Here is a 21,969-nt window from a genome sequence, read left to right as displayed (position 1 = left end):
TTACAGGCACATGCCACTGTGCCTGGCTAATGTTTTGTATTTTTAGTAGAGGCGGGGTTTCACCATGTTGACCAGGATGGTCTTCATCTCTTGACGTCGTGATCCACCCGCCTCAGCCTCCCAAAGTGCTGGGATTACAGGCTTGAGCCACCACGCGGGCCCTGACTTCTTTTTTTAATTGACTTCATTAGTAGATTAAAAGGTTTAATACAAACCTCAATAAGCAACACTAAACAATCCAGTTGGAATCACCACTCCAGAGTGGAAATCAAGAGAATGGCTTACTTGATTTAAAACAATCAAGACAATTATGCATTATTTAAATACTTTAAGAGCATATTTTATTATTCCACCTTTTCTTTCATTAGTCCTATGTGCTACATGCAATTTATGTTTTTGTTTATTTAATCCACAAATGATTAGGAAGAAGTAAAACATGCAAAATATATGGTAGTCTTTTTACACTAAATCCATAATATTTTTCTTATTTTCTAACTAATTTTTTCAGCCCTACTACCAAATAAACATGTAAAAGAAGTATTCTTATTATACTGATGACTATTTGTTGATTTTTTTAATGTTAGCTTTTCTATATTATACAAAGATAAATGGGTGGAAAATGGCTATTTGGTCACTTTCATTTTATTATTAAAGTATCAATAAAGAAAGAAAATTTTACATCAGAAAAAAAAATTAATTCATTTCCAATCACTTAATTCTGTGTACCAATCAGTTATTTTTTTGTTATGTGCCTATTCTCTGCTAAGCATAATGACTGAACAAAAAATACAAAATACATATGACAACGCTTCCATCCACAAGTAGCTTATTGTGGTTGCCAGAATTCTAAGATGACCCCTGATGTCCCAGGCCCTTGTTTAATCCCCTTGCCTTGAGAGGTAGCAGGACCTTAATTTGCTTCTAGCCAATAGCATATGGCAAAGTGATGGGACATCGCCCCTGTGATGATGCTATGTCATCAGGCAAAGGTGAGCGGATTTTGTAGATGTAATTAAGATCTCTAATGAGTTGACTGTAAGTTAATCCAAAGAGAGATTATCCTGGGTGGGTCTGTCCTAATCAGATGAGCCATTTAAAAGAAGGTCGCGAGGCCAAGCACTAAAAGCAGAAGATTCACTCTCTCCCTTGCTGGCCTTGAAAAAGCAAGCTGCCATGAGATCTGTGGATTCAAAGAAATGAATTCTGCCCTGTGACCTTGAGTGAGGACCCTGAGCTTCAGATGAGACCCCAACCCCAGCTGAAACGCTGATGGAGTCTTGAAAGACACCCTGAGCAGAGGACCCAGTCACTTGTCCCCACACTCCTGGCCCATGGAAGCTGTGAGTAAATGTGTGTGATTTTAAGCTGATAAATGTGTGATGATTAGTTACACCACAATTATGATCTAGGAAGGAGCGGCTACTCAACATAATTTAGCAAGTGTCTGTAAAATCTAAGCTTTGTAAAAAAAAAAAAAAAAAAAGAGCATTCTTTTTTTTAGCTTCTTGGAATACTACATAAATAATGTGTAGAGGTGATACGTAACACTAGTAACTGGTAACAAAACCAGTCTTGCCATTGAGAAACAATAGTGACAGCTATATTTCTTCCTCTTTCTCTCCCTGCCTCACACACACGGTTGCCCAACCCACTGCTCATAGGAAGGTCCTCTTGCTAACATCAGTAATTGTATTTAGACACATCGGATAGCTATCCCAGAAGGCATTTTTAATTTCTCTCCCAGCTGGAGCTGTCACCTTGGACAAGAAGAGGTGGGTTCTGTTCAAAACCACAGAAAAAACTTTCCCTAGAACACTGGATTTCAGGAGATGCCCAGGCTCTTTCTAAGCCTGTAGATACTGTTGTTTGTTTGATTGTTTGTTTGTTTGCTTTTTTTTCGAGATGGAGTCTTGCTCTGTCCCCAGGCTGGAGTACAACTGCATGATCTCAGCTCACTACAATCTCCACCTCCCGGATTCAAGTGATTCTCCTGCCTCAGCCTCCTGAGTAGCTGGGATTACAGGCATGCCCACCACACCCAGCTAATTTTTGTATTTTCAGTAGAGATGGGGTTTCACCATGTTGGCCAGGATGGTGTCAATCTCTTGACCTCGTGATACACTTGCCTTGGCCTCTCAAAATGCTGGGATTACAGGTGTGAGGCACTGTACCCGGTTGCCTGTAGACTCTTTAAAGCAGTGCTGAAAACTGTGCCTGGCACTTAGTGGAAATATAGTAAGTTAATCCAAATACAGTAAGTAAGACCAATAGTAGGTGTTCAGCAAATATGGAATATGCACGAGTAGCATCAGCTCTTGAAAATAATCTTTGCTTTATAATGTCAGAAGAAGGCCAGGTACAGTGGCTTGTACCCATAATCTCAGCAGTCTGGGAGACTGAACTGGTAGGATTGCTCAAGGCCTGGAGTTGAAGATCAGCTTGGGCAACATAGCAAGACCCTGTCCCTAAAAAAAAAAAAAAAAAAAATTAGTCAAGTGTGGTGGCATGTACCTGTAGTCCCAGCTGCTTGGGAGGCTGAAGCAAGAAGACTGTTTGAGCCCAGGAGCTGGAGGCTGCGGTGAACCACATTTGCACCACCATACTCCACATACTCACTCTGGGCAACAGAGTGAGACTCTGTCTCTAAAAAATAAACAACAAACTATTGATTCATTAATTTTAAAAATCTAAAAAAAAACCGAAATGTCAGATGAAATGGTCAGTCTATTAAACACTTCTCAGCGGATTTGACCCTGAAGCTTACATTTTAGTGATTCTTTCTAATGTTAGCGTTATTAACGAAAGTGTGGGATTTTGCGGTTGCTGCTGTGATCGCTAGCTGATAGGATGAGGTTGGGGGTACAGGAGAGAGCTGGGTGGGGGCAAGGAAAGCCCGGGCCTGGTGGACAGACGTCGTCTCAATCTGCTCTGCAGAGGCTGAAATACACCTGGGAAGACAAGGCAGATAAAGTAGCACGAAGCTGAACTCATGGGTGGAGGAGAATAGAGAAAATGTGTCTCTGTGGGTAACCCCTGGGGGAGCCCACTTTGCAGCAAATGCAGAAACAGCGTGATTAAATCAGGATGAGGGTAAGAATGGGTGCCCCCACACACACACCCGCCTGCTAACTAGTCGTGTGAACTCGGCCAGGTCACTGCACTTCCCCAAATCTTGTATCTTTCTTTTGAAAAACAGGGTTGATGATAGCTCCCTCAGCGGGCTACTGTGGTGAGGATTCAGCGAGAGAATGCACCAGGCTTCCAGGAGATGATGGATGCTCAGTAAGGAACTGTGATTATTACAGAGACTAACCTAAATGCTAAATGACACAAGTTTCTGGCTGGGTGCTACAATGTCTGTGGAATGCTTTGAAGCCTGACCCTTATTCCAGAAAATTCTATGAGTATCCTCATGACCTCCCTGAACATCGGTGCCAACCAACTGCTTTTAACAGACTCTGGAGTGCTGGGCAGGCAGAACCCCCCTCCCCCTCACCCCCCCCCCCCGCTGAGCACCCCCCCAACCCGTGCTGCAGATGCATTGTTCGACTACTGTGACATTGTCACTGTGGCTGCAGCAGTGGAGGTGGCCAGGCCTTCTTCCCCACCTCCCCTTCTTTCCCATGGTCAGCCCGGCTCCCAGGCTCCGTCTGTGCCCCTAGCTCCCCAGCTGTGGCCTTTTTGTTCTGTTCGGCGCTTCCTTGGCGGCTGGGACTCACCCCGATTTAGAAGCTCCAGATGTGATCTCGGCAGCCCGGGAGCACAGGAGCCAAAGCAAACCAGGCAGCGGTTCCTGAGAGGACACTGCGCTGACTGTGGATGGAGAGGGTGGCCTCCTTCAGACAGAGAAAGGAAAAAGCCCCTTGAACCAATCTGAATGTCAAATCCAAAAGCTGTGGCCACCTCGAGGAAAACAGCAGTCACCATGCGGGCCAGGAGGCCGTGGTGGTGGGAATGCATGCAGGTGGCCCTGCACATGTCGTGTCTGAGCAGGGCCCGAGACCTTCAAGGGAGGGGAGAAAGACTTCTTGGCTGACTCTCCTGACTCTGTTTCCTACAATTCTACAACAAAGATCCAGGAACACGAGGAACGGAAAATGAGAAAATGTGTCCTGTGATCCAAATTTAAGCCGAGAACAGGACAGACAATGTGAGCCAAATAGAAATGAGGCCAAGAGTGCTTTCTTGGGGCCCCAGCTTTTTTTTCTTTTTTTCAAATGCCCAAACCTGTTTAACTGCTTAGTGTGAATTCCAGTTCTGGGATACAGTTCACTATCGGAAAGGAAATTTAATTAGCACTGGCAGCCTCGCCTTCCTCCTTAGGTCAATACAGTAAAGTGGCATATGAATAGTGATTTCTACCCATTGATTCCTGAAAGAAAAGAGAGAGAAAGGGAGAGAGGAAGAGAGAGGGACACACACACACACACACACAGAGAGACAACGAGGCACAAAGAAAGACAGAGAAATAGGCAGAGACAGGGAGAGAGAGAGATGGAGGGGAAAAGAGACAAGAGACAGAGGGGCAGAGAGACAAAGAAACACAAAGTCAGAGAGAGAAAGAGAGAAGCAAGCGACATAGTTTAAAAATTATACTTGAGAGAGGTCATCCTGCATCAGCTGCAGGAATCAACAATCAGTTTGCACCACCAGCTCTAATACATTCCCAGATTGTGCTATGCATGGCATTGACTGCCTTCACCCACACTCTCTATATCAGGCTCACAGTAACACAAGCCATCAGATTTCTACAATTAGGACTTGCAAGATAGTACTAACAAGCCATATTTGTACATTGCTTTACTGTTTGCAAAGCAGTTGCGTAATTGTCATTACGTTTGGTTCCTCATGACTGTGTTGTGAGGAAGGCGCTCCTGTCCCCATTTTAGAAGTGCGGACACAAAGTTACAAGTGTCCAAGCCAGCACCTGATGCCAAATCCCATGACATTTCTGCCATACTGGGCTCTATCATGCCCTGGGAGGATGGCGACCTGCAAACAGCCTTTCTCCCAACAGAGAGGGAACCTGAGACGCAAGCTCGAGTGGCAACTTGCTGGAACAGCACAGCTGGGACCGTGGGCTCTTAGAATACGTCAGTTTTGATAGGCTAAAACGGACAGGAGTAGCTAAGACAGAAGAAGACCTCCAGAAATAAAGGGGTCGGGGAGGGATGATGGAGATAACCTTACAGTTATCGTGAAAAAGGCTATGTGTCAAGACAGCATTACACCTAGTGGGAATTGGAAGGATTGCGCTGTACTTTATGTCTCAGAATGTGCTAATGTGATTATCTCATATTAGCTATTATGTGTGCCCTGTGAATAATGTCATGCCAGTGCTTCTGGAGAATAGGAGTGGAGCTCCAGGCCCTTCAAAACAATCCCAGGCAGAGTCTGAGTAATGCTGCGCATCTGAATCACCAGCAAAAGACAAGGCTCAATTTGGATTCAGAAAATACATGATGCAAACCTTTCTCAGCCCTGAAAGGGAGGGAAGGCATGGGAAGACGCAGGATTGGACTGGAAGGACTGGCTGTCTTTCCTGTGTGCTCTCCCTTTGACCTGCTTGGCAGGCGCTGCTTCCAAAATGGCCCATGTGGTTGACAGTCTGCAGGGATGTGAGTAGAAACCCAGGACTCGGGGCTGAGAGCGTCTCGAAGCAGGGCTGCAGTCTCAGGCACGACAGAGGCACGTTCTGCTCACGGACTTTCTAGTCTGAGCAAAATCTTCCTGCCAGGCCAAAATCCCGATGGCTGGGCATGCACAGGGTGTACATGTTCTCCCCTTCCAAGCTCTTTTGTTGCATTTTATTGCTTTTCCTACCTAGATATTAGGCCGTCTCCTGGATGCAAACATCCTTCCGTTCTAGAATTTCCAGGAAGCACAGTTGCCTCCCACATTTAGATTTAATGTAATACAAACCAACGTTTGAGGCTATTTCTCCTAATTCAGGAGAAGCTGTGAGCTTGGCAACCCAAATGGAAAAAAGACAAACACAAAAACGGACGGTAGTGGATTTGGGGGGCGTTTCTCTCATTTTAGGTTGCGTGTGTGGCATTTCATAAAGCGTATAGGAGAATTAAGCTCAAAAAGCAACTGCTTGGAGAGATAGAAACTCTTGTAATTCATGTTGTGCTTAATGGATTTGGCAGGCCCAAGCACAGAAATTTCCAGAAGTGTTTGCGTGGCAGCAGTTCTTAGCCAATTCACATTTTTTAGCTGTTCTGGCCAACTGCCCAGCCTGCAGAAAAAGTCTTGTATCTCCACAAGTTTGGCTGGCCTCACTGACGAGTTTCCAAACTGCATGGCAACATTGGATGAGCTGCTTTTCAAGTGCCAAAAAAACTCCTGCTACTTATATTGTTACTAAATACCAGATGTGCTTAATCAAGAGCGCGTGGGGCCAAACCTAGGGTAATCAAATAACCTATCATTAACATTTTCTAAAAACAAAAAAATGCAATTGGAACACCAGATTACTGTTTTTCTTTGTTTGCTTTTACGCCCTATTACTGGAACCCCTAGGGTGATACGAACAGGACACGGGCGGGGAGGCCGGCTCTGAAGACGCTGTTTACAATCACACCCCTGCACATCTGAAATATGTGTGAGAAAGTCAAGGCCTGCACAGATTTCCTCTGGGCTTCTCACAAAGACCCCGGCCCCTCCCCACTCTCACCCTGCAGGGGAGGGGCCCCACAGGCAGATGCTCTCACTACACTGGAAAGCACTGGAAGTTTGAGGGGCACTGGCGTTTGACATTGAAGGAGAGAAATGCAGAAGGAGACAGGAGGGTAGCTTTGGGGAGTTGGCAAATTAGCGAATGTGCAAGAGCTGAAAGCTGCTGCTGCTGCTGCTGGAAAAATACATAGAGATTCTGAAAGGCTGCAAGAGACGAGAGGATGACATGTGGCTTTGTTGGAGGCCCCAACTGGGCTCCAACTGGTAGATCTTGAAGTATGTCTTAATACAAAAATCTCCAATTCTCTTTGGTTCCCTCTCTTCGCTGTACTATATATATTTTTGTAGGTTTTCTGGGAATCCGATTCAAAAAGAAAGGTGGCTGGCAGAGTCTCCCCCTCGCTCCATTCAAGGTCATTCTTGCTGTCTGGGCCTCCAGGGACCTGCTTCTCCAAACCTCTGTGCCTCCCACCTCTCTAATCCCTTCTCCCCCAGACTCACAGTTCTAAAGGACATCTTTCTTACCCCAGGGTTGGTGGGTGACACCGACAGATGATGAGCATGTATGTTGGGGTAATTCAAGAGAGAGGTGGGATGTCGCAAGATGAAATTCTACAGAAGGCCACGGGAGCCTGCAATAAGAAATTTCAGAGTTAATAACACTTCTGAAACTATCTGTTATCTGCGTTAGGCAACTGTGTAAATAAAGGAATAAGAGACTCAACCCTTTGAGAGTTGTTTTAAGAAATCTATTCCTAAAAACGTGTTATAATCACTGTACGTCGGATGCCATTGTGTCAAGCCCAACTCAGAGAGAAAAGATTTAGTGTTTCTTGGTTGCATGGAGCCATTGAGGGGCTAAACCATGAGCTTGGTCTATTTCCCAAGGAAATGCCTTGAACACGTGTGATTTCAGCAGATGTGAATGGTAAGTCGTGCAGAGCTGATATCTACCATCTCTTTTGAATTTTCCCCTAACTGTAATCAGGGTTTTGACTAAAGTTGCCGTGAATCCATATACAAAGTGGAACAACGTTTGAAACGTTCTAGGGGTGCTCTGTCCTTCGAGGAACCATGTATCAGTGAAGCAGCCACAGGGAAAGTCAGGACCACCCCTGATTTCTCTTTGTTCCACTTGGCCGGCGCACCCCTCCATCCTTAAGCCCTGGCAGAGGTTACCATAAGCTGCCCCTCACTTTCACTGCTGGGCCAAGGAAAGGAAAGGGCTGGTCCCCGAGAAGGGTCAAGGCAAGGCTGTTTTGTTCCCCAGCAGCAAAGCAGAGAACGCTGGAGGAAACCACCCAAGCGACAAGCTCTGCAGAGGGCAACTGGAGGCTGAGTCTAAAAACAAAAGTGGAGGAGCCATCTCCTTGGAGCTGTTTATATTACATAACTCAAATAAACACAGCAGCGCAGGAACAGTTCCCTCGGCGCGGGCCAGGACCATGAGAGGCAGACAGAGGGCGTCGCCTTCAGCCACCCTGGTCAGAGATGGCTTCTTTAAAACAACAATAATAGCAATTCACAGGGTCAGTGCAGGAGGGTATCTTGACTACATCAGAGAGGAGTTGCTGTAATTAGGACTTGGAAGGTCCCTTTATTTTCTCTAGCTAAGGAAATAAATCCTAATCAGAGCACCCAGAAAGAAGCAAAACTGACTGGAATGACTATTCTCATGTGTAAAGTAGGGAAATGAAGCCCTTCTAATGGGTTTTCTCAGCACTCGAGAGCCTCTGTGAAGTCGGGCCAGTGCCGCGGCTGCTTCTTGGGCAATCGAGTAGTGGCTGACTTTCTATGACTTCAGCCCCTTCTCAGTTCAGGGCGATGCGGGGGCCCCAGTCTTCTGGAAGATTCAGGCAGTTTACATGGAGTCTGAAGAATTAAAAAAAAAAACAAAAAACACCAACATAAAAACAGTTACTGACTCAGTAAATGAGCTCAGGCCTACAGGCCCAAAGTCTAAACAAAATGAGTCTTGAATTGGGAGCAAGGCAAGAACCTACTGAAACCTTTTTCATCAGTGCCCTGACATCCGCAGGGACAGCAACCCCTATCATATACCAGGGGACGAGAATAGAATTAAAATTGAGAATGCAGCCCTGAGCACGGGCTGATAGTACTGGCTGCCAACAACTGTCCCATTAGTAGGCTATGGGGACATGCTACCGAATATTTTCTCTACGAGGCTTGTGTTTAAAAATATATCTCTCTTCAAAGCTGGCCCAGGGAGAGGATGGGGAGGAAGAAGCCTTCTTTCTCCGTGCTCACTGGGTGCTGCTTCATCCTGTGATTCGCTGCAGATAGCTTACTTCTCTGAGCCTGCATGTGCTGTGTGAGAGTGACTGATATCCTGTCTCTCAGCGAGTTAATGTTTTAGACAACTCTTGGATGAAAACTGGACTCCAGCATTCGTCACCCCACCCCCCACCCACCCAGTGTGTTTGCTGGGTGCCCATGGGGCCAAGGACAACAGAGGACAGTGGCTAAGGGTCACCCTCACTACTAAGGGTTCTCATCTCTTCTTCCCCCTTGGATGTGTCCCCAAAGACATTTGTCTCTTCGTTTCTTTATTCTCAAAAGGAGGGCAATTTCTACCCACTCCCTAAGGATGTTTAAGAGTAATAGCTAACAGAAGTTACTTAAAAGTGCTTGGCAAATAACATTCAGGAGCAAGTGCTGAATGATCCCCTTCCTCACACTACCCTACCTAATGCATTACCTATGTGTTTGCTTCCCTTTCAGATGTGTTGCTGACAGACTGCCCTGTGGGGTGTGAGGCTGTTCTGTACAGAAGAGGCCTCTCGGGCTCCTCCAGAGAAGTTTGCTTTGTAGGAACCGCTGAAATCCTTACATGTCCGAACGCATGCTCTGGATAGCAAACAACAGGTGATGAGCCGTAAGGTAGAAGTTTGCCAGGATCCACCCATGGGCACCCTGGGTTCGGCATCCCTCTTTCCAGGGGAAACGAAAGTGAACCAATCAACACGGTGAGGTCAAGTTCAAGTGCGCCTCGGTAAAACCCTGGGGAATTTCTTCTTGAAAAACAACTGGGACAGTGTGACAGCTGTTAAATGATGCCAGAGAAAAGGGTCCCCGGGGAACCGCCCCAGGGGCTACTCCGCTTGCAGGAGTCTGTGATGAGTGACAGAAAAGACAGACAGTGAGAACAGGGCAAGCCAGGCCCAGGCAAACGCTCTGATTAGCTAGTGATCAGAGTGCCACACAGATGTAAGATCTAGCAGTGACGACAATCATGATAATACTAACTACAGTGATTATTATGGTTGCCATCGGGGCCGATTAAACAATAGATTGCCTTGAAGCTGTGGCCCCTCTAAGAGCCTCTCACCTGGAAACGTGTACCACCTTGCGACCCTCCCAGCCCCTCTGTGGCTTCATTTGGCATGTTTATAAAAGAAACACAAATCAGGTTTTATGGTTGCTAGATAAATATTTGCAATGACTTTAAAATCTCGTTCATGATGCAAGTTGTTCCTCATGGCAAATGCGTAGTGGGACCTCAGAAGGACGACAAAGGTGGGAAGAAAATCTCTGCCCGGAGATGTGGTGTGTTGGAGGTGGAAACAGATCGCATTTGCACGCACAGCAGCCGCTGCCTCGGAAACAGGCTGCAGCAATTCCTTATATGGCAGGCACTGGACTTAGAACCCAAAGACCTGGATTTCATTCCTGGCTCAGCCACCTCCTAGCAGCGTTAACTGGGACAGGTTAGTTAACCTTTCCGAGACTCAGTGGCCTCACCTGTAAACTGGAGCTCAGGATACCAGCCTGTCAGGGCCGTTGGGACGGTCGAAGGGCACCCCAGGAGCATGATAAATATAAGCTGAAACAGCAAAGCTGGAATCTGTATACAGACGTGACCTGTGGCCTCCCAGAGCATCAACCCTCACAGTGAACTGCCAGACGGGGCTCCTGTCTTACTTGTGGGAGCAGAGGCACAGAGCTGGGAACTCGGCCTGCCCACCTCCCCTGAGAGCTGGCAAGAGAGCCAGGAACGGGATGCATGCACACCCCTTCGATCCAGAGCTCCTGCTTCCAGGCACGTGGCCCCTAACAGCTCACCAGTCGAAGGATTTGCTTCCATTTACTCCTGGGCCTAGATCACTCCCCAGCTTCCAAGGGGCACTCCCTCTTTCACACTCAAGGGGACTGCCCAGGGAATTGAAGGCTCAGAAAGAGTAGCAACAGGGAGTAACATGGGCACCAGGGAAAAGGAGGCTTGTTATATTCTTTCTAGATGAATCCGCAGGCTGCAGCAGTCCCGGGCGAGTCCCAGGCCTGCCGCAAAACCTGTCCGCCGTGGGGTTGCCTCAACACGCTGTTTGGAAAGTCAAGATGTTCGGTGTAAACTTTCTTCAGGGACTCGCAGAGGCAGCTCTTCGCTGGCCTTTCTCTCCAAGGCTCTCTGGTGCTGAAATCTGAGGTCACACACCCTGGAACACAACATCTCTGTCAGAACAAGCCTGCAGGGCGGCCGTCCTATCCAAGAGGGCCGTGCAGCGGGTGGTGTTGGCTCTCAAGTTTGCCGTGGTTTAGGTTTCTCCATGGCACTATTTTTGGCAGATTTTTTTTTATCCTCGCTCTTTATCACAAGCCCGTCGGGCAAATGACAGCGGAATTGCAAGCTTGAATGGACTTGTTTGACAGGCCGACAGCATCCTGAGTGCTGCTCCTGACTTTTAAAAAGGAGCTCTGAGAAGAGGATAGTCATTTCACACTAATTCCTTGCTGTAATTTGCTTTTCAGTTTAAAATGTCCTGTTTCAATCACCCTGGCTGCACGGTGTAAGGGAGAAGATGGGACACACGTGTGGTTAATATGTTGGTAATAGACACACACACAGACACCACTTTGCTCTGAAGCAATGACACGGGAAACATTCATCCACACTTCAAGGGAATCTCTACCAGTTACAAACAAGTGCATTCAAAGGAATTCATAAGAAATTGCCAGCTTTGGCAGAAAGAGAGCTCCTTTAAACAGAAAACCTGGCACGTGACATCTCTGTCATCCAAGTGTTTATTAGAATACCCTCATCCCCCAGGCTGCATTATGTAGAGAAATTGGGGTGGTTTTAGGCAAACCCCAAAAGTAGGAGGGTCTGAATCCCTGGATGAACCTAAATGGTGGAACAGATCAGGTTCAGCTGAGGAACGTGAAACTCAGCTGGGAGAAGGTTAAGTTAATAGGTAGTGGCCAAAAGGGAAAAACAGTCTGCAGGCCAAAGAGAGCTGGTGAGGCTGTGTTTGGAACATCCTCTAAGAAAAGGACAGGGTCTCGTGGAGAGGCCAGTGGTGAGGGCTTTGCCCAGTTTAGAAGCAGGAAGCAGTGACCTTTTCTGATTTATTAATCTGCACGTGGAAGCACCCTAATCCCATCCCTTCACCACCTCTCACCACACTGAACTAGCCTGGCCACGCTGCCTGACGTTTCTTTTTTCTCTGGGGAACGGCAGCTAATATTTCACATACTTAATCTTGGCCTCACCTAGATTATAAATTCCTCGAGGTCAGGAGTCAACATCCAGCCCCAGGCTCCTTCCCAGAACTCCGTAACTCCCTGGAGATTGCAGAGACCTTCACACATTGTTCGCAAGGCTCCTGAAACGATGGCAAGATTGCACAAGGGCCAGGCAGGGTATTTTGAGAGGAACAGAGCCAAGCTCTTTGGTGGGTCCTCAGACTGTATACCACCCAGCTAATATTTCACATACTTAATCTTGGCCTCACCTAGATTATAAATTCCTTGGTGTCTTTCTGGCCCTGGTCCTCCATGCCGTGTGCTCCAGCTGAGCAGAACTGAATGCTTTCATGCCTCTGTGTCTTTGCAGGTGCTGTTCTCTCTACCGGCTGCCCTTGCCCCTTCTTCCATCTGTGGGTTGTCTTTCCGCTCTGGGTCACCTTCTCTCTCCCCACAGAGCTGCCAGCATCCCTTGGGCAGAGCTGGTAATGGCTCACTCCGTGAGTCTAGGGTGCTTTCTGGAGGACTTGATGGGGAGGCGGGGCCAACTGCCCAGTCATCAGGTTGGTATGGCTGTCGGGTTGGTACTGCCTGGTTGGCAGGTCTGTCTCCTCGGTTACCCTGAGAGTGCCTGGAGGTCAGGGCCACCTTCCTCCCTGTCTCTCAGTTCTTGGCCTCTAGCACAGTGCCTGGCACTCAGCAAAGGTTTCTCCAACGAATGTGCTTCCCATGTTGGGCAGATCATGGCGAATGCAACAGCGGGGCTCAGTGTGTGATGCAAGGACAAGTAAAAGGGACCCCGCTTTGAGACCAGAGACGCTTCAGAGGGAAGCCCCTCCTGGAGCCCCTCCTGATAAGCCGGGGCAACTGTGACCAGTCCTAGACAGGATGTTTGGGGGCAGCGCTTGCTTTTGGGAGCCCCAGCCTCGTTTTGAGAGCTTGTTCCACTTTGGGGGTCTGTTTTCCATTTCCAAATCTTTATGCTATCCTTCAGTTACACTTGCTTAAAGGGTGACTGCTAACAGTCTCTGAAGATAGGCTAAGAGGTGCGGGCGAGCAGCGGTGTGCTGGGGTGGGGTACTGGAGGACAGGCCATTGCCCGGGCTGTGTGGGAGGCAGGGGTGAGATGATGAAGATTCTGGACTCCACACTGGCCCTGGATGCCAGCCCACCCTGTGTGATTCACTGAGAGTGCCTCCGTTTCCCTGCCTGTTAAACAGTAGTGAGTCCTTCATTGAGTTGTTCTGAAAATCAAGTTGGTACAAAGGAAAGCACATAAAGTGTGCCTGACACGGGCAATGGCTCACTGCATGCCAGCTCCTGGCGTTTGGAATCTGAAGATGAAATCGAATCCAATCTGACTTCCTTCACTTGCAAGTTGTTCAACCCAGCACAAGTCACCTCATCTCCCCACTCACGGTCTCATGTCTCTGAGATGAGGATAATAAGGCTGACCTTGCTAGCTGTGGTGAGAATCAGACAGACAGTGGAAGTGAATGCATTTTGCAAGCTACAAGGTGCCTTTCCAAGGGAAGCATGAAGTCACCTGGGTGATGGTATTGGGAGGTGAGGCCCCGTCAGAGATCCTTCCCCACAAGAGCTACCCCTGTAAGGAGTCAGTGACTGGGTATTAGCCATGCTTTTAATTTCTGTGAAGTGATGCTTTGACATTCACCTAAGGTCCTGCTAGCCAACCTAAGCCAGTTGTGACTCAGCCAATGCGATGGTTAATTTTAAGTGTCAACTTGGCTGGGCCGTGGTGCCTGGATGCGTGGTCCAACATTATTCTGAATGTTTATGTGAGGGTGTTTTTGAATGAGATTAACATTTAAATCAGCAGGCTTTGACCAAAGCCGGTGGCCCTCCATAATGCAGGTGGGCCTCATCCAATCAATTGAAGGCTCCAACAGAGCCGAGCCTGACCCCACCCCTAGGAGGAGAACTCTGCCAGTGGACGGTCTTCTAACTTGAACCCAACATCACGTCCTCCTCGGGTCTCTAGTTGACTGGAGATTTTGGACTTTTCAGCCTCCATAATAACGTGAGCCAATTCCTTAAACTCTCTCTCTTTCTCTCTCCCTCTCTTCACCCCGCCCCCAACCCCACATGCATTCTGTTGATTCAGTTTCTCTGGAAAACCCTGGCTAATATACCCATAGGCATCTGGAGTCCTCAGATAACCTTAAACTCTATAGTCACAGTAAAGGTGAATTTCACAGGGGTGCCACTTGCAAACATAGCTAGCTGGTCCCAAGCCCGTATGCGCTGACTTAGTGTTCCTTCCCATGGAAACCACACTAAACGCTCCTGCTACTGTCCCACTCTCCCTCTGCCTCCTGACCCACCCCAAGGCTTTCCCATGTGGCCCTGCATGCTGTGCAGTGTTCTCCCAGGGAGCTGTGAGAATACTAAATCTTTAAACTTTCTCCATCTCTCTCCCGACCTCGCCTGGGCTTCCCGCACCTCCTCCAAGGTAATGTGATGAGACAGACTATGATTGCAGCCCAGTGCCAGGGAAACTGAGATGGCGAGTGGTTATTTGTCCCTGTCACGTGGTGCTCTGCCAGATGTCACGGTGCTATTCTATGTGAGATCTGGGGCTGATAGAAATGATGACAAACTCTTGAGCAGCTTAGGCTAAACTAACTATTCTTTGCGTAAAACAGAAATTGTCATCATCATTGTAAACACCATCCTGGCCCTCAAGAAAGCCCAGATGAGCTGTGTTCTTGGTGAAGACAAATGTCCATCCAGAGGAGGGTATTTATTGGGCTCTTCAGGTCCCAGAGAAGTCCCAATCTCCCATGCAGGAAGGATTCCAGAGGCATCCATATCTGAGGATAGGACCCTAGCTCAGAGCAGAGCTCGCTCGCTGTACCTGGGGGAAGAGGAGGACAGTTACTTTCCAGAAACAAACTTAATTTTCCCTGAGTGATTCATAAAGTCGCAGAATCGCAGAATTACAGAACCTTAGAATTTCAGAGGCTGGAAGGGATCTCACAGGGCATCTGGTTCCAACACCCCTCATTTTAAGAAAGAAAAAAATAATACGGCCCTCAACTCACCTGCAGTTTCTGTGATAGAGGACCAGATGAATGCTAATTAGAAGACTGGCTGGAAGAACAGCGTTTTCCTACAATCGGTGTTCATTTTGTGGGATTTCTCACTGTTGAGTAATTGATGTATGCATCCATCCATTCACCTGCCTGTGTATTTACCTATTCATTGCTCCATCCATTCCTCACCCAGTAAAAAATCGAGGCAGCTACCTCAAGAACACAGGCATGGTTTGCTCTCACGCCCTCCTCCTTCCTTTTTGTTTTTCTTTCCCATCCAGGATGAAGAAGAGCTAGCAGAGCTCTGTGCATGTGTGGGTGTGGGAGAAAGGCCAGTTGCAGCCAGTGTCATGGTGCTGTTTTTGAAACTCTGCAGGTCCTTCACAGGGCCGTGGCTGATAGCGCCCATGCCAGGATTGCTTGGCCTTGACAGAGCATGTGTTAGAAGGGATATCACGAAGGTATCCAAGATACTGAAGGGCTGAAACAAGCCTCTCCCTTGTCTTCACAATATCTTCCAGTGGCCTCCTGTCTGGAAGGAGGACAAATAAATGTCAGTAAACCACCACTGGGAGCTGCTGCTCCCCCATTTCCCGTGGCCTGCAGGGGGTCACTGAGTTAAATGCCACAGCCGATTGTGAAAGAGACCGGGTGAATCCATGATCAATAATGACACCGGTTTTTACACAAACTAAGATAAACGTAATTAAATCTTGTGCTTCAGGCCATATAAACTGATCTCCACAGGAGGGCAAGAATTAATTTAATTCCACTCACGCAACCCCACCCAACCCCTCCAACGGCTTTAGTATAATGGACTCCATGCAGGATGCGGAAGACAGAGCACCAGGCATTAACCACCACACCTATCGGAAGCTTGAACTTGATGGGCCTCCTGGCTGATCCAGGGCAGCAAATCCAGAGCTTCTTCCAGCTTCTCTCTCTGTGCTGGGTTTATTACACACAATCTGTACAGGGGCTGTTTCCACACTTAATGGCAGTCCTGAATCACTATCTATTTCCCATCCTCGCCTGCAAAACAGCAACCCAGAGCTAGTGGTACGCCGTCAATACCAGGCCCCATAAAGCCACTGTTGTATAGATTTGCCTTTTTGTGCATGGGCTTCTGATTCACGAGCACTTTGGCAGCCTTCCAGGCTCGAGGAGAGGAAAAAAACATCCTGAGCATCCCAACAGCCTCATTTTGATCTGTGATACTAAGCAACTCATTTCCACTTCACAGGCTCTGCTGAGCTGTGCCACAGAAAGACAAATCCCAGATGTGGCAGGGGTGGGAGGAGGTGGAGGGAGAGGGGCTGGCTGGGAGGAAGGAGGGTGCCAGAGAGGGAGGGAGGGAGGGAGGGCCAGGGGAAGGGAGGGAAGATGAAAGCAGAAAAGGGCCGCATTTATTAAGCTGTTTTTCTTTTGGTGAAAAGAAGCATTTATCAGTGATTTCATATATCATGTGAGAGGTGGCTTCCTGCCAATTTCCAAGAATCCAAACAACCCGCTGACATCATATGCTAAAAATAGCTCAGGCTTTGCTTTAGGTGAACAAATAATGCCGCTGGACAGGAATAGGTTCTCTTCAGTTACATGTTTATTATGATCAGGCTGTCAGGCTTGTGTAATCAAAAGAATCATGTCCAGTTCCAAGGAGGAACGGTGCAAAGAACTCTTCAAACAATTTCAGGACATGACTGATGAAGCTCCATTCCTCCTTCCTTCCCAGGTGGCCGGCTGAGCCTGGCCATGGGAGGAAAGGTGGGCGACTCTGTTGTTGCAGTGTCTTCAAAGCCCTGGGGTGTGTGTGTGTGTGTGTGTGTGTGTGTGTGTGTGTGTGTGTGTTCGTTCTATATTTCGATCTCTGCCCTGCCCTCCACACCCATCGGAAAAGGTGGCTGATCTTCCCAAAGGAAATGCATAGAAGGAAGACAGACCTTGAAACTCACAGATAGGGTCAGGAGCTTTTCATGACGCTGGGGCAGGGCTGAGCCACGTGGGGTTGGTGGCACAGATAGTCAAGGCAGTCTGCAAGCATTCAGGTAAGGGTGCTTGTCTGATGGCGGTCGGAGAGCCATCTTCCACGGCTCTTGGGCTCTGGTACCTTTGATTCTACCTCCCAGAGCTTTTGTGTTGCACACGTCCCGTCTGAGACCAATGCCTGTCGTTCTGTCTGAAGCCACCTGAAAGATTAAGATTCATAAATGAGACCTCTCCCTCCTCTGCTGGCATTCTCCTTCTCCCCACCCACTCCCCCAGGCTCACACTGGGGAGAGAGGGAGCTTGGGATGGGTTCATAAGTATTTGGCAGAAGGGGTAGCAGTAAGGAGGATAGAAGGACGAGAAAGGGAGTTAAGGAGCCGGCGCATCAAAATAGCTGCTGGAAGGTGTTATATCCCTTCGAACATCTGCATGATTTCTCTTCTCAGTCAGGGATACAATAGAGGTTGTTACTATGGAAACTGGTGTAAAAGCAGCACAGAGAAAGGAGAGGGCTGGATATAAAGAGGAAAGAGTAAAAGGCATATCACACTTTTAAATCATCAAAGAGGAATACTATAGCACTTCCCACCTCCAAGAGGAGGAACTAAGTCACTGAGCCCAGGGAGGGTTGAATACTGCGATCATGGGAGGGTCAGGGACTATCAGACACCACCATCCTTTTCCCTGGAAGTCTGTGTGTTGAACCTGCCCACCTGCCGTAAAATCATTAGCTGGGAAAGAATGTCCGGGCAGCTGAGAGTGGTCAGCTTCATGGCAGATGGTAGGCTCGGCTCGGCTCGCCCATGGCCTCTGGGAATGGCCTTGGAGGGAGCAAGACATTTTTCTGTGTCATGGTTTCATCACCTGCCTTCCTCCTAGGAATGACAAAGCACCTTGCTCAAGAAAGAAAAGCTAGTGCCGTTCAGGGCAAAGACATGACAGAGTGTCAGGTGCTCTGTGTGCAGAGGGAGAACATGTGAGCAATTCCAGCTGGTGCCCTGAGCGTAATACCCCAGAGGGGCCATGGACCAGGCAGAGGCCAGTCTGTGCATACCTAACCAGTTTCACTTTGTTTCATTGTGGGTATTAATGGGATGAAATCATTTGCTCAGACTGAGGAGAGTTTTGACAACCATTGGCCTTTCATGCAGACTCACACGTGCAGTCCTATAGACAGTTTGTCCAATAGAAATATGATGTGAGCCAGTATGCAATTTATTTATCTTTTTGAGATGATGTCTCACCCTGTCACCCAGGCTGGAGTACAATGGCACAATCTCTGCTCACTGTAACCTCTGCTTCCTGGGTTCAAGTGATTCTCCTGCCTCACCCTCCCAAGTAGATGGGATTACAGGTGAACGCCACCATGCCCAGCTAATTTTTTTGTGTCTTTAGTAGAGACAGGGTTTCACCATGTTGGCCAGGCTGGTCTCGAACTCCTGACCTTGTGATCTACCTGCCTCGGCCTCCCAAAGTGCTGGGATTAAAGGCATGAGCCACTGCTCCTGGCGAAATTTATTTATTATTATTTTTATAGAGGCAGGATCTCACTCTGTCACCAGGGCTGGAATGCAGCCATGCAATCATAGCTCACTGCAGCCTTGAACTCCTGGGCTCTAGCCATTCTCCCACCTCAGCCTCCCATGTAGTTAGGACTACAGGTGTGAGCCACCACACCCTAGTTTTTAAATTTTTTGTGGAGATGGCTGATCTCAAACTCCTGGCATCAAGCAATCTTTCCACTCAGCCTCCCAAAGCACCGGAATTATAGGTGTGAGCCACCTCACCTGGCCCACTATGGAATTTAAAATGTTCTAGTAGCCACATCCAAAAAGTAAAGAAACAGGTTAAATAAACTTTAATATAATTTCGGTGTTATGTTATTTAACCCTAGTATATCCAAAATATGATCATTTCAATAAAATCAATTCAGAAATCTTTGATGAGATATTTTATACTCTTTCATACTGAATCTTTGAAATCTGGATTTATTATTATGTGTATTATATGTGTGTGAAAGGAAAAGAGAGCGAGAAAGACAAAGAAGGAGGAAGGGAGGAAGGAAGGAAGAAGGGAGGGAGGGAGGGAGGGAGAAAGAAGGGAGGGAGGGGGTCTCTTTGGCTCAGGCACTGACTCTGACCACGTGCCTTGCCCCACTATGGGAGCGATAGTTACACACATGCACTTTTTGAACAGGTGGTCAACCTCGAGTACCTCCCTTTGCCATTGAACAATGATCCCCTCATCCTCCAACCATAGTCCGTGGCCACTGGAATCAGACAAACCCAGCTGAAACCACAGCCTTCTCACTTTCTGAGTGCCTCTTTCCGAGGGAGTTTCTTAACCTCTCTGAGTTTTCCATGGTGTGAAATGGGAATCCTATTTTACAATTGTGGTAGCTCCTTCCTGTCCCTTATCCCAGCTTGTTCGCCAGTCTTGAGTTGAGTACCTAATCTTCTCCAGGCCTCTGTGAGTGAAGAAGCTAGAATCATACATTTTTCCATGTGCTCAGAAAGCCACTTGAGTAGAAAGGAGACTTCAAGGACTAAGATTGAGTTTATTTCACTGATTTACTCCAGAGTGATCGCTGGCTGTTTTCCCAAAACAGAGAGATACCAATTCTGAGCCATTCAGAAAGAGTCCTTCTTTTGATGACCATGGGCTACATGGTAAGATGTTTAGAAAAGATAATTAAAATATGTCCTTCCTTATAAATAAGATCTAGAATTTGGTAGCACAGTAGGGTGACTATAGTTAACAATAATTTATTGTATATTTTTAAACGAACACAAAGAAATGATAAATGCTTGAGGTGATGGATGCCCCATTACCCTGATTATTACACATCATATGCCTGTATGAAAACATCATACGTGCCCCATAAATATACACAACTATTATGTACGCATAATAATTAAAAATTTAAAAATAGGTCCTTTCTCTCTTAGAGTGGCATTGTCCCATACAGTAGCCACTAAACTCATGGGCTATTTAAATTTGCATTAATTGAAATTAGAAAATGTACTTTCTCGGACACACTAACCACATTTCAGGTGCTCCATAGCCATATAAGGCTGGTGGCTACTGATTGGACATTTCAGATTTAGAACATTTCCGCATACTAGAAAGTTCTGCTAGACAGCATCACTCTGGATTTTTAGTCATTTATTCAATATGCAGCCAAAATAAAACTCAGAGACAGCAGGACAGCATGCATAAGCAGGTCTAAAGTCAGACTGGGCAGGTTTCATCCTTTCTCCAGTTTGGGCCATATGTCAACTTAAGAAACTTTTTTTTCTCCTTTTGAGACGAAGTCTCACTCTGTCGCTCAGGCTGGAGTGCAGTGACACAATCTTGGCTCACTGCAACCTCTACCTCCTGGATTCAAGCGATTCTCCTGCCTCAGCCTCTCAAGTAGCGGGATTACAGGGGCTCACCACCACACTCAGCTACTTTTTGTATTTTTAGTAGAGACGGAATTTTGCCATGTTGGCCAGGCTGGACCCGAACTCCTGACCTCAGGTGATTCTCCCACCTCGGCCTCCCAAAGTGCTGGGATTACAGGTGTGAGCCACCGCACCCAGCCTTAAGTAAGTTTCTTGACCTCTCTGTGCCTCAGTGTCTCCGTTTCATCATCTGCAGAGTGGGGATGTTAGTAATAGAACTTAATTCAGCAGACTGCTGTCAGAACCAAGTAAAGGAATGCAAGTCCAGGGCTTACAACACTACCTGGCAGGCCGTAAGTGCTTGGCAAAAGTTAGATATGATTATTAATTATGCCCCATTAACTCTTTTCAAAACCAAGGGAGGGTGAGGGTTATACTGAAAGGTGCAGGTGACCTCCATCAACCCAAAAAGCTTCCTGGAAGAGAGAACCCCTTAAGCTGTCACTCACAGGAAGGAAAGGCGTTCTTCATTATTCAATGAATTTGACGGGCATTTATTGGTCATTTGTTGTGTACAAAGCACGGTTGTGGCTGTTGGAGACACAAAAAATGATGACAGAGGGTCCCTTCTAGCTTAAAGTCCTGAGTCTAGAGGAGAAAGTCTACAAGCTGACCTGTGAACAACACAAGTTTGAATGGCATGGGTCCACTTGGATTTTCTTTTGCCTCCATCACTCCTGAGGTAACAAGACCAATCCCTCCTCTTTCTCCTCCTCCTCCTCAGCCTATTTGACATGAAGACTTATACATGCATCCACTTATACATGCATCCACTTATACATGCATCCACTTATACACGTATCCACTTATACATGCATCGGCTTATACATGTATCCACTTATACATGCATCCACTTATACATGCATCCACTTATACACGTATCCACTTATACATGCATCCACTTATACATGCATCCACTTATACACGTATCCACTTATACATGCATCGGCTTATACATGTATCCACTTATACATGCATCCACTTATACATGCATCCACTTATACATGTATCCACTTATACATGCATCCACTTATACACGCATCCACTTATACATGCATCGGCTTATACATGTATCCGCTTATACATGCATCCACTTATACATGCATCCACTTATACACGTATCCACTTATACATGCATCGGCTTATACATGTATCCACTTATACATGCATCCACTTATACATGCATCCACTTATACACGTATCCACTTATACATGCATCCACTTATACATGCATCCACTTATACACGTATCCACTTATACATGCATCGGCTTATACATGTATCCACTTATACATGCATCCACTTATACATGCATCCACT

The 21,969-nt window shown here is 47.1% G+C and overlaps 1 long non-coding RNA gene across 1 annotated transcript; it reads right to left on the bottom strand.

The window, feature by feature from the left end:
* Positions 1–318: 318 nt before the first annotated feature.
* LOC144580340 (uncharacterized) lies at positions 319–3,987 on the bottom strand. Its single transcript, XR_013529648.1, has 2 exons — positions 3,720–3,987; positions 319–2,465 (listed from the first exon to the last, which is right to left on the bottom strand). It is a non-coding gene; the product is annotated as an uncharacterized LOC144580340 (long non-coding RNA).
* Positions 3,988–21,969: the final 17,982 nt, after the last annotated feature.

The sequence above is a fragment of the Callithrix jacchus genome, chromosome 19 (assembly GCF_049354715.1).
Source record: "Callithrix jacchus isolate 240 chromosome 19, calJac240_pri, whole genome shotgun sequence".
Taxonomy (NCBI): domain Eukaryota; kingdom Metazoa; phylum Chordata; class Mammalia; order Primates; family Cebidae; genus Callithrix; species Callithrix jacchus.
This window is presented reverse-complemented; position numbering and strand designations above follow the sequence as displayed.